This window comes from Tachypleus tridentatus, chromosome 6, assembly GCF_004210375.1.
Source record: "Tachypleus tridentatus isolate NWPU-2018 chromosome 6, ASM421037v1, whole genome shotgun sequence".
Taxonomy (NCBI): domain Eukaryota; kingdom Metazoa; phylum Arthropoda; class Merostomata; order Xiphosura; family Limulidae; genus Tachypleus; species Tachypleus tridentatus.
Genome location: NC_134830.1, coordinates 92067714 through 92080215, shown reverse-complemented (window position 1 = coordinate 92080215; position 12502 = coordinate 92067714).

Sequence of the window (12502 nt, the reverse complement as noted above, 5' to 3'; positions counted from 1 at the left end):
GTTCCCAGTGTTTTCAAGAGAAGGGTTCCCATATCTGGTGTTTTTCTCGTCATAACTTTTTTTACTATAAACTGTAACAAGCTAAAGTTTGCTATAGACTTTGGATCAACATATGAATATTACTCCGTTGTAGCTAGCCAGTTAGTAGTTTCAGTGGTTCTTCAGGTTTGTCTATCGCATTGTGAACTTGTAGTGATGTTTATTTGATCAGACTCTTATTGTTTACTTAACACCATCTGTTGTTTTTCTGTTTAATGTTGTCTTACCAATATAATTTAAAGGTTTTATAATGAGAAACTGGCAATATCAGAAGGAAAAAATTATGTTTCTATATATTTTGTGCTGTACGGTTACAAACCGATAGGTAATCATATGCCCACTACGGGTATCGAAACCCGGTTTTTCGTATGTAAGTCCGCACACATACCACTGGGTTTCGATACCCGTAGGTGGGCAGAGCAGATGATATCCCACACACAGTAGCTTTATATTTACATAAATATAATAACTCAAACACTGAACCTTTACGTCTACTATAATTAATGATTAACATTCCTAAAATATAAAATAGACAAACCTTAACTTTGACAGCCAGTTTATTTTTATTTGTTTCTTTAGATGTTGAGTCGATATTAAAATAGAAACATCTAAAGAAACAAATAAAAATAAACTGGCTGTCAAAGTTTGATTATTACGTTAATTAAGATGTTTCTATTTTAATATCGACTCTTTGTGCGTTAAGGTTTGTCTATTTTATATTTTAGGAATGTTAATCATTAATTATAGTAGACGTAAAGGTTCAGTGTTTGAGTTATTATATTTATGTAAATATAATAGTACTGTGTGTGTGTTTTCATACAGCAAAGCCACCTCGGGCTATCTGCTGATGTCACATAACTACTTCGCAGGGTGTGGACGGATCTTTGCCAAAGTTGTTATGAAGGTTCGTCAAGTCCATGAGGGGATGCATACAGATTTTCAGTTTTACAGTTTTTATTGGCGTTTTTTACCACTACCTCACCTCCTGTGGATGAATCTTCAAATTTGGCATGGAGGTTTGTTGGGTCCATGCGGAGATACACCCACATTTGGGGTTTCACATTTTGCGTATTTTACAGTAACATATAGGAGAATCAACTTTTCATGACCTAAGATGACCTTTCATTGATCATGAATTTACATATCGTACATCCATGGGACGAGTACTCCATCTAGTTTTTAATAATACTTGTAGTATATTACAAATATAATTTATTATAATTAGGCTTCGCTAACATTGGAAAGGCGTTCACACCATAATAAATATCTTACACAACTATTTTTATGAACACTTGTGTTTATGTTTGTTGTTTTCCAGCTGATTTGATGAGTGATGTACTGGATGGAACACGTTTTCGGCAATCAGTATACTTGAAATGTCGTGGTAATTTTATTTTCACGATATATTTCAGACCTGAACCTAAAACAAATGCTCTACTAACTGAGCTGAAAGAATATCCAAAGTTCTCACTAGTGAGGGACAATTCAATAAATCAAACACTCACAATACTCTGATGCATTCTCCTTCACTTTCGTGAAAAATCCTAAGGGACTGAATAAAGGACGTAATCTTAAGAACATAATAAGCTTACTGAAAGGTATAATTAATTAAATTAATTAGAATCATCCTTCTCCAGCTTAAAAAAGGCCCTTCACTCCATAACAGTTATGCTGACCATTATCATTGTAGTTCATTTTTTATTCATATGTTAATGTTGTCTGTGTTGTTGCATCACACAGTAGGAGAGTGGCATGTTTACGGACTTACAACGATAAAATCCGAGGTTTAATTTCCCGCGGTGAACACATCAGACAGCCCTAGCTATAAAACAAACCTCACTGTTGCCATACGTAATATAATCAATTGCTAGTATTTTTTATCTTTATGGTAATATTCTTATCGTACTCTTCTGTGTTTTATTTTATCTGCATCGCTGAAGTGCTTATGAGAAGCATGCTTTGCTTGTACTTCTGTTATCATATTTGCATTCTTCGTAGTTAACGTATTTATGATCGTGATTTGTTTAATATTATATGACAGACATTATATGTATAGATTCTGATATTGATGGTTTATGACAGTATTAAATACTATAAAGCATTGCATATTTTATGATGTTAAGAAAACACATAAATTCAAGAAATCGGTTTAATACAAAAATATGAAACTCTACAGTTCGAGTGCTTTCGAAATGTCGACCGTTCTTCTCCAGGGACAAACTGAGGAAGAAAGTTCCTTCTAATTCATAGATGATCACAACATAGCCTTCCTGAATGACGACACGTCTACGCGTATAACGTATGCCACTAATACTAGTGACATACTAGACGTATGTCTATGCTCGTACAACATGGGCTAAAAATCAGTTAAATTTCATGTGGGAAAAGATGTAGACAGCGATCATTATGGTGTGTCTTCAATCTCATCCCCCATAAGAATACAATATATAAAAAATAATAATTTGATTACAAAAAAGAAAATTGAAAGGAATACCAAAAAGAATTAAATCATTGGTTACCAAACAAAAGTATAAAAACAGCTAAAAATAAAATAGATATTGATAATTACTGTCAAATAATCACAGAGTGCCTTCAAACCGCTGTAAACAAAGCAATACCAAAACAACACCTCAAAACTATAAATAATACATGGAAAGTACACAAACAACTAATAACACTAATCAAGTATAGATGCCAATTAAGAAGACAATACATGGAGACAAGAGACAGAGAAGTAAAAACACAAATAAACAAAATAAGAAACCAAATCAGAGCAGAAGTAAAATTATTAAAACAAGAAAAATGGGATGATTTCTGTTCCCAACTTAATGAAAAAACAGATCCGAAACAATTTTGGACACACCTAAAAAACTCACAAATGGAAACACAGTCACAAAAAAATTCCCATCGCTAGAACACAATAATACTACAGCACATACAAATAAAAAAAAAGCCGAAACATTCAAAAAACTTAAAAACACGTTTAAAACACACAAAGACCCAGACATGAACGTATATTTTTATAACAAAGTAAACAACTTTATAACAAATAACAGTGAACTATTTGAACCACTTTTCCCAATCAACTCAAATAACTGTCAAATCAAGAACATAAACGAACACACAAAGCTAACAAACACAATTTTCGCACAAGAACTCCAAGAAACAATAACTAACACAAAAAATAAATCTCCAGGAGAAGATGGTATACAAGCCATACTTCTTAAAAAAGACACTCCGAAATTATTTGAACATCTCACAGCAAATTTAATTTATCATTATACTCTGGTTATAACCCGGTTTATTGGAAGCATGCAAATGTATTAATGTTCCATAAGGAAGGAAAGCCAGCTAATAACTAAAATAGCTACCGACCAATCAGCCTGACCAGCTGTGTAGGCAAGATTCTTGAGAAAATAATCAGTAACAGACTCTCCACATTCCTGGAGATAACATCAAAATTACCAGAAGAACAAATGGTTTCAGAAAATTCAGACAAACTAAGGACTATTTAGTTAGATTAACCGAAACACTTGTTGATAGCTTTAATAAACGAGAATGCACTGTCGCTTGCTTTCTCGATATTGAGAAGGCATTTGACACTATGGCATAACGGTCTTCGGTTCCGAATGCAAGAAATGGGGTTACCGCGGGACTATCTAACTTTCTGGAAAACAGAATATGTAGAGTTAATGTTGAAGAGACCTTCTCAGAGTGTTTCACTCCAGAAGCTGGTGTCCCTCAAGTAGGGGTGGTTAGCCCTATCCTATTCATCATGTACGTGAATAATATGCCTCTAAAAGATCCAAATAATGGATACTTTTTACAGTTCGCAGACGATGTGGCAGTCTGGAAAAGTGCACCAACACCAGCAATAGTAGCCACAAATATACAACCAGTTAAATAGAATAAGTGAATATTGTTAAAAATATAGAATCAAAATAAACACAACTAAAACAAAAGTAGTAGTATTTGCAAAGTTAGCTAAACATAAAAAAGCACAACCTATATGAATGGAGCACTCCTTCAGACTGCTACATCTGCAACATTTCTAGGACTTACATTTGACTCAGAACTAACGTGGATAAACCACATAAATAATATTAGAACAAAAATTTGACGAAGAACAAACTATGCTAGGAGTCTAACTAGTGAAAATAGTGGAGCAACGGCAGATAATATCATAAAAATATATAAAACGTAGTTAGACCCGTAATTAACTACACAGCCCCTGCATGGATAAACGTAAGTAAAAAACTACTTCAAACAAAACTACAAACAATACAAAATACCCTACTCACAACAGCTTATAAAGTACCTAGAACAACATCATCAGAATTTGTGCATAAATACGCACACATAGAAACAATAGCAGATAGACTCCTACATAGTACAATGAATTATTTTGACAAACATTTGAGATAAAATGAGCTAGTAGGCGAACTTTACAGGTACTGTATAAATGATGAGAATAGACCTAAACACCTTTCCCCAGTGAAAATATATTTTCTAAATAAATAAATTTAAGAAAAGCTACCTATAAACTAGACTCCACATTGAAAAGGTTTTTTAATGTAAATGCTTTATAATTAATGCCTAACAAATGAAAGTGTAAATAATTATGGAACTATAAAGAGAAATTATTTATTTACACCAAGTGTATGTGTAGATAGTGCACGAACATTGCCCTGAAAAGGGCCTGAGTAAGTGCGGGTTACTCTGGCCCTCGTGTGCAATGTATAAATACACTTGACAGATGCTACAATAAATTTAAAGGAAGGAGGAAGAGGTGGACGAAACCTGACCCTTCCGGGCATATAAACATCAATACCCAAATACCCATACAAGAAAGAGAGATAGAAAAAGCAATTATTATATTACTGATTTTTATATTTTATCTGATAATATATTTTCAAAGAAAGTAGATTGTTTCTAGAGAAAGAGAATAATTAGCTCTATTTCTAAATTTTCCTAACATCATAAACCATTGAAAACTAAAACAATCTAAACATCATTACCTAATGGTATACTAATTCAAATAATCATAAACTTCACCATTCCATAAATATTAAATAATATATCTTTATTCAGGTATATTCTTGTAATATTTTTTCTAAACTTTCGTGCAGTTTCTAGATGTAGTTTCAACATTTCCGTTGACTGAATGTCTGTAAGTCGTAAATATGTTCTAAAGACAATATATTGCAACCTTTGCTTCTGAAAATTCATGCTAGCATACATGTATCGTTAAGAAGTCTATTTAAAAAGATCATACAGAAAACACGAGAACAAATACATAATAAATCAAGTTTTAGTATTTATTATTCTCTCATCGATAATAGTAAAGAAACAAGTAAAATACAAAAGTGATATATTGTTATTTATTATGGAATATTTATTTATTTAAGCGTGTGAAGGGCATTAATTATTTTTGTTTTAAAATTTGACATCAGTGCATGCACATCTTGTTAACAATAGACAATTATTTCTGTTGACCATAAAAAATAACCCAGAATGCTTGTGAAGAAAAAACTAAGTGATAAAAAAAATAAAGCATTATGAAAGAAAAACATTTACTGAAACATCTTCTAGATTAGAAGATGTTGAATGGCCTTTTTCAAGAGTGTTTTCAGTAAAAGAAGAAATTAGTATTTTGTACATACATAATATTTATGTTCATCAAGACGATATTTCAAATTTTTAAATGTTATCAGCTTTTTTATACTTATATGGACAGAGCATTTAACCTTTCTCTGAATTTCATAACTTGGAAAAAGAAATGGTGTCAACGGCAGACGTGGATATAGTTAAACGTATAATACAAAGAAAATGCGATTAAATATTCACCAAACATTGTACTAGATTAAACAGTGTAGATGATAATAAAATTAAAAGTACATTACTAGTACCAAATATAACAGGTACAACTAAACATAGTTAATGTAATCGGAAAGTGGTATTTTTACGAACCTAATATAGCTATAAGCCGCATTCGAAATCCGTGGTTGGTAGAGCACGGATAGTTCAGTGTATAATTTTGTGTTTAACTTGAAACAAACTAACCGTATTTAGAAAATATAATTTTATTCATATTTTTAAACTATTTAACAAAAAAAGTAAACAATGTTCCTAAGTATAAAAGATAAAAAAAGACATTTTAGAGAAAAAAGTATATGTCAAATTAGGTGCGAATACAACAAAACATACATTGGTCAAACTAAACGTAATTTGAAATATCGTTTTAATGAACGTAAAAGTTATACAAGTAACTAAAAAAATACTAATTTCGCTTGCTGAACAAGTCATTCAATGCAATGGCTCGAAACAATAATTTTAAATGAAACTAATATTCAAAGTGAATTAAATATTAGAAAATCAATAGAAATTTTGTGCTATAAAATGAATAATTATTTGTTAAATAGATATGGAGGGTTAATGCACTTGAAATTCTGTTGTTAATAAAAAAAAAAGACAAACATGGAATATCAATGATAAAATTATATATTAATGTATAAATGGAAGAACTTTCATATGCGCGTATATATATCAGTGGTTGAGGTATGAATAATTACTTAATATTTGAAAGCATTAAAGATAATTTGTTGAACGTTAGTGTGGATAACTATCATAAAAACCCTCGGTACAGAAACATTTCTATAAAAAGATATATTACAAGTTCCATGGTACGAAAATTAACATGAGGTGATTTATTACTTAGAGTTTAATAAAACAAACATAAAACTACTATAACTGTTTATACTATTAATTCTATAGTTAGATTACTAGAGACGTTAAACGCAAATTCTACGATTTCCAAGGTTTATGTACATGTATCTAGGTATGTTTTTTAGATCGGTTGCTTTCATGCTGAATATCGTAATGAAAAAGTTCGTGATTGTAATGACACACATAGTAATCAAAGTTGCATTATTTAAAATAGCAGTTTGACGTGTTTCTCGCGAACTTCTGAAATTGTGACATCCAAGTAGAAACAACAACATGCTAGCAGAAATCTAAAAATGATATTTTAAAACTTGTCTTTCGTTGTGTAAATTATTGAAAAGGTGAGAAATTAGTAATTTTTAATATAAAAATTAAGTGTGTCTTGAACACCTTTGAAATAAAAATACATGTATTTGAAACAAAACGTTCAATGACTCTCTGAGTTTGTTGGTGGCACTTTTTATTTATTTATTTTGTATTCATTTTATGTGTATATATACGAGGTCTGTTCAAAAAATACGCGGACTGTTTGAATTGCGCAGCTCCAGTTGGTTCCAGGGGAATCCGCTTGGTGTCGCTAGGTTCGCACAGATCAGCTGATTACGACGCCATTTCCCGATTGCAGATATCTTCATTTGTGTATTAGCTACGCAGTTTTAAGTGAAGTGCGATTTTTTCGTTTGGCGGATTTCAGAATGAATGACCTGAAGGAGCAACGACTTGCTGTGAAATTTTGTGTTAAACTTGGAAAATCTGCGACTGAAACTTTTGCTATGCTTAACACGGCTTACGGTGATGTTGCTATGAAGCGTACGGCATGTTTCAAGTAACATGAACGTTTTAAGGATGGTCGACAGTCCACTGAAGATGATGAGCGTCCTGGACGTCCTTCCACGTCAACTGACGACCCACACGTCGACAAAATCAACACCCTAGTGCGGGCAAATCGACGTCTGACTGTCAGGGAGCTTGCTGAAGAGTGTGGGATATCAGTTGGATCTTGTTACGAGATTTTGACCGAAAAATTGAAGATGCACCGCGTTGCTGCGAAATTCAGCCTCAGAACTCGTGAGTTTTTGGCCAAACACTCGATCACTGTTCTTCCCCACCCCCCTACTCACCTGACCTTGCTCCTTGCGATTTTTTCTTGTTCCCCAAACTCAAAAGACCCTTGAAAGGAAGAAGATTTGAGACGATTCCCGAGATTAAGGCAAATGCGACGAAGGAGCTGGAGGACATTACAAAAAGAAGCGTACCAGGACTGTTTCAACAAGTGGAAACACCGTTGGGATAAGTGTGCGCGTTGGGGAGGAGAGTACTTTGAAGGAGTCCCAGACCTGTAACTTCTAAATAAAGTATATTTTGTTTTATGACGTCAGTCCGCGTATTTTTTGAACAGCCCTCGTACATACATTTGTTATTATATATTTATTATTTAGTTTCATTTCATTCTTTCGGAACCTTAAACCATCGTGCCATACAGTGTCGAATGCTTTCTCGATATTCAAGGAAGCAAGCGATAGTGCATTCTTTTTTATTGAAGCTATTTATTGTAGTTTCAGTTCATCTAATTAAATGATCTGTCGTTTGTCTAAATTTCCTGAATACATTTTATTCTCTTAGCAAATTTGATGTTATCTCCAAGAATATGGGGAGTTTATTACTGATTATTCTTTCGAGAATTTTGCCTATACAGCTGGTCAACGTTCAATGACGTTTCTGAATAGTGGTTTGATTTAAATTTCGCGCAAAGTTACTCAAGGACTATGTACGATAACCGTCCCTAATTTAGCAGAGGGAAGGCAGCTAGTCTTCATCACCCACCGCCAACTCTTGGGCTGTTCTTTTACTAACGAATAGTGGGATTGACCGACACATTATAACGTCCCGAGCGAGCATGTTTGGTGTGATGTGGGATTCGAACCCGCGAACCTCAGATTACGAGGCGAGTGCTTTAACCACCTGGCCATGCCGTGCTTCTAAACACCGAATAAAGTAAAAATAAATAATGAAAACCAAGTTAGCAAACATTTCAATTTACACTGATGTGTTACCATTTGCAAGGTTATTTAACGAAACTACTTAACCTGTCCTACAGCCTGAAGTAAAAAAATAATGTTTATACAACAAAGAAGGTGATGATAGTCTTTACCTGGCCATGTAATAAAGTATTTTAAAAGTAATTTTCTACATGTTAAATTTGTTAATTTTTATATCAATGCTTTAAGCATATTTAGTGAAGATAAGCCCATGGTACGTTTTACTAAGAAATATGCTCTACGACTTTGGCACAATTTATCTAAAAACAGAGCTATATACCCAAAAGGTGAGGAAAAAATTATTTCACGGAAAACACACTGTATCGTTCGTTCATCCAAAGCGTTTGTGTAAGCATATCCCAAACTTTCTCGGTTCACGACGCCCCTAGGCAAAAAGAAAAACCTAACAGTTCCGTTTAAGTAGTTAGGTCAAAACAACTTAATACTTAATAATTATTTATGTCCTAACAACTTAGTAGCCGTTTGAAAGAATAATGCACGTAAATTGAAAGTAAAAACAATATTTTTATTTCATTTTTAAATAATCACAATTACTAATGGGATGTGAGCATTGCGCAGCTTCTCAAACTTTGGAATCAGATTGAACACCGCCACAATCATTTCCTGTTCCACGTTGATTTTCACGCGGCACCTGCTTTTTATCACAGTAACCGCCGAAAATCCAGTTTCGCAGATATTTGATGTGGCAAAGTGAAATATGATTCGCTAAAGTTTATCACTTAGCAGGGATATTCATCTTCTACTGGTATCCAAAACTCAGTTAGTTTCATGCTGCCAAATTTTGTTTTTAATTAGTCTTGTCACAAAACAGCTGAATAAGATTTTTTTCTTCTGCGAAGGTAAATCCAGATGAGGTCTCAGTCTTGAATGGGTGTTGGTCTTGTAGCACTTTTCCGTACTGCCACATCATCAGTTTGTGTAATTGCTTTTGTGTTATGTTTATCCAGGCTGGACATGCATATTCTATAATGGGTCTAATGTATGTTTTGTAGATTTTTATTATATTTTCAGGTGATGTGCCTTGATTTTAACCCGATAGGCTTATGCCGATCTCTCTCTCTTGTATGGGTATTTGGGTAATGATGTTCTTTTCTTGTCTTCCAGGTCGGGAAGTCGGAGGAGTTTCAAGGAGAGCGGACGTACAATGAGGAGCTGCGAGAATAGTACAGCGAACTAGAGTTAATTTGATTTTGTGTTAAGTTTAGTTTTACTAAAAAAGTCAAACCCTTAGTCCTTATAAGGACTAATAAAACTATGAGGAGCAGATTGAAGAACAATGTTGTAACAAGATCCAATGGAGAAGCCATGTCTAATGAAGAAATAATTGAAATGTTGAGCGAGGCGATCGAAGGACCAACCTCAGATATTTCAAGCTCTTCTACAGACAGTGATAATTCGGACTCGGCACCTGAAGAAACAACCAGCCAAGCGTCTAATGAAAGTGAACCAACCCCGGAGAAATGAAGACAAAAGAAGAAAAAGGCTACGGTAAGTATGGTTTTGAATAACTCTGCTAACTCTAACTCTACTGGTTTTAAGAAACACGAAATTAATAACACAACCATTGACACAGACAATACTAAAACTAACAACACTCCCACGGTTTCAAACACTCAAACACACGCTGATCCTGAATACAGAATCACAACTCTGTTTATTGAAGAAATACAGGATATGCATTCCTGAGATTTTTAAACAATTGAGGTTATATTTCTCAGGCATCCAATTTAAAGATATTAGATGACTTCCCAACGGAAGAATCATGATTAAATGTACAGAACCTCACGACTTCGCGCACATTTTGGCTCACTGGCCCAAGGATGCCTTCGGAGTCAAAGCCACGATTCACACACCCAAAAACAACACTGCTCAACCAATAGTAGTTATCAGAGGTGTCGACTTTGACATCGAAGATAATGAAATCACTGAGGAACGCAAAACACAAGGTTATGACATAACAAAAACAGAACTTATCATATCGTTTAGAACGAAACAAAACTCCTCTTGTCAAGGTAACCATGAACACTAAAAACGATCAAAATAAACTACTAAAAGACTGTTGCTTCTTATTCTTCAAAAAATACACGACCAAACTGGAGAAACCACATCAGAAATCAATTTTACAATGTTATAAATGCCAAAGGTTCGGACACACTAAAGTCAGTTGTATGGCCAAACACAGATGTGCGACATGCAGCGGACCTCACGAGGTTGCTCATTGCCCTAATGAGCGAAACCAAGTTACATGCGCAAACTGTCGAGGCCCACATGCAGCCAGTTACAAAGGCTGTCCTAAATAAACACAGATACGTAACAGAATCATATCCAAAGCCACTCACTCAACAACTCACACCACGAAACAACCATTACTAGAAACTTCAACAGCTTCTCTCATCACTAACACAACTATTCAACCACAAACAACACGCACATACGCCAAAGCCACACGCACTAAGACAACATACACCTTCAACCCCACGGAATCACTACAAACTTATTAGTCATGTTAATTCAATTAAGTGAATTCTCCACTTTTGAGTCAAGACAGATTCACTCAAGACTCTCTGTAGCCAAACATTACTTTCACCTTCCCAATCTCAAACCACATCACTTATCACTCAAAATTTATGCAACGGAAATAGCACAGCGCAATGATCCAACACATTAAAATTCTACACATCAACTGCCAAGGAAACCTCAAAGATAAAAGAATTGAACTTTACAACATACACAAACATATACATGCCAACATCCTCATAATTTCGGAAACACTTTGCACAGAGAAACAAAACACCACAATCCCTGGATTCATTACATACAGTATACCCTACTCTGAAAACGGTAGTCATAATAGCTTACTTTGATATACAAATATCACACCTTATCTCTACAGAAGATTCTTTTAAATCAAACATAAACAAAACAATTTGCAACATACACTTTAACAATCCCTATCCCAACTATATATTGTTCCCTTACAAAAGATATCGACATTAACTTCTTACAAAAATATGTTAATTGTAATCCAAAACCAATTATCATAGGGAGCTTTAATTCCCCACACACAGAAGTAAGAGGAAACAGAAACGCGCACAGAGGTCAATTATAAAAACAAAAATCTTTCTACCAACAACATGCACCTAATAAACGACCATACACCTACATACTTTTCAGTTGCCAACGGCTCATAAGACGTACAAGGGCACAGTAAACAGAATCTCTAACTTTAGTGCACATGAAGAAATCACCAGTGACCATTTCTCCATTTCCTGCAGATTCACCCGCGCCACCCTGTTGCGAGGTACGTGACTCCTTCAGTGTACACGTACACCAAAACAGATTGGCTCATTTCCAACGCTTCACTAGATTCCTATTTACCACATTCAATTGAACATGCTAACAATAAAACAGAATTAGACAACTATGTTAAGCAAGTTACTGAAGCAAAACACATATAGCCATTAAAAACACAGTTCCAAAAACAAAGAAAAAACACTCATATAATCAATGGACTCTAACACCGGAAATTCACATACTAATAATCAAACGCAGGCAGTTAAGGCGAACACACTTTATAACACGCGACCTGGCCATCAAATCACAGATCAACAGAACAAATGCAAAAATTAAAATAGCAAAAGAAATAAGTTGGCATAACTTTTAAAAAAAAACTTAGAAAA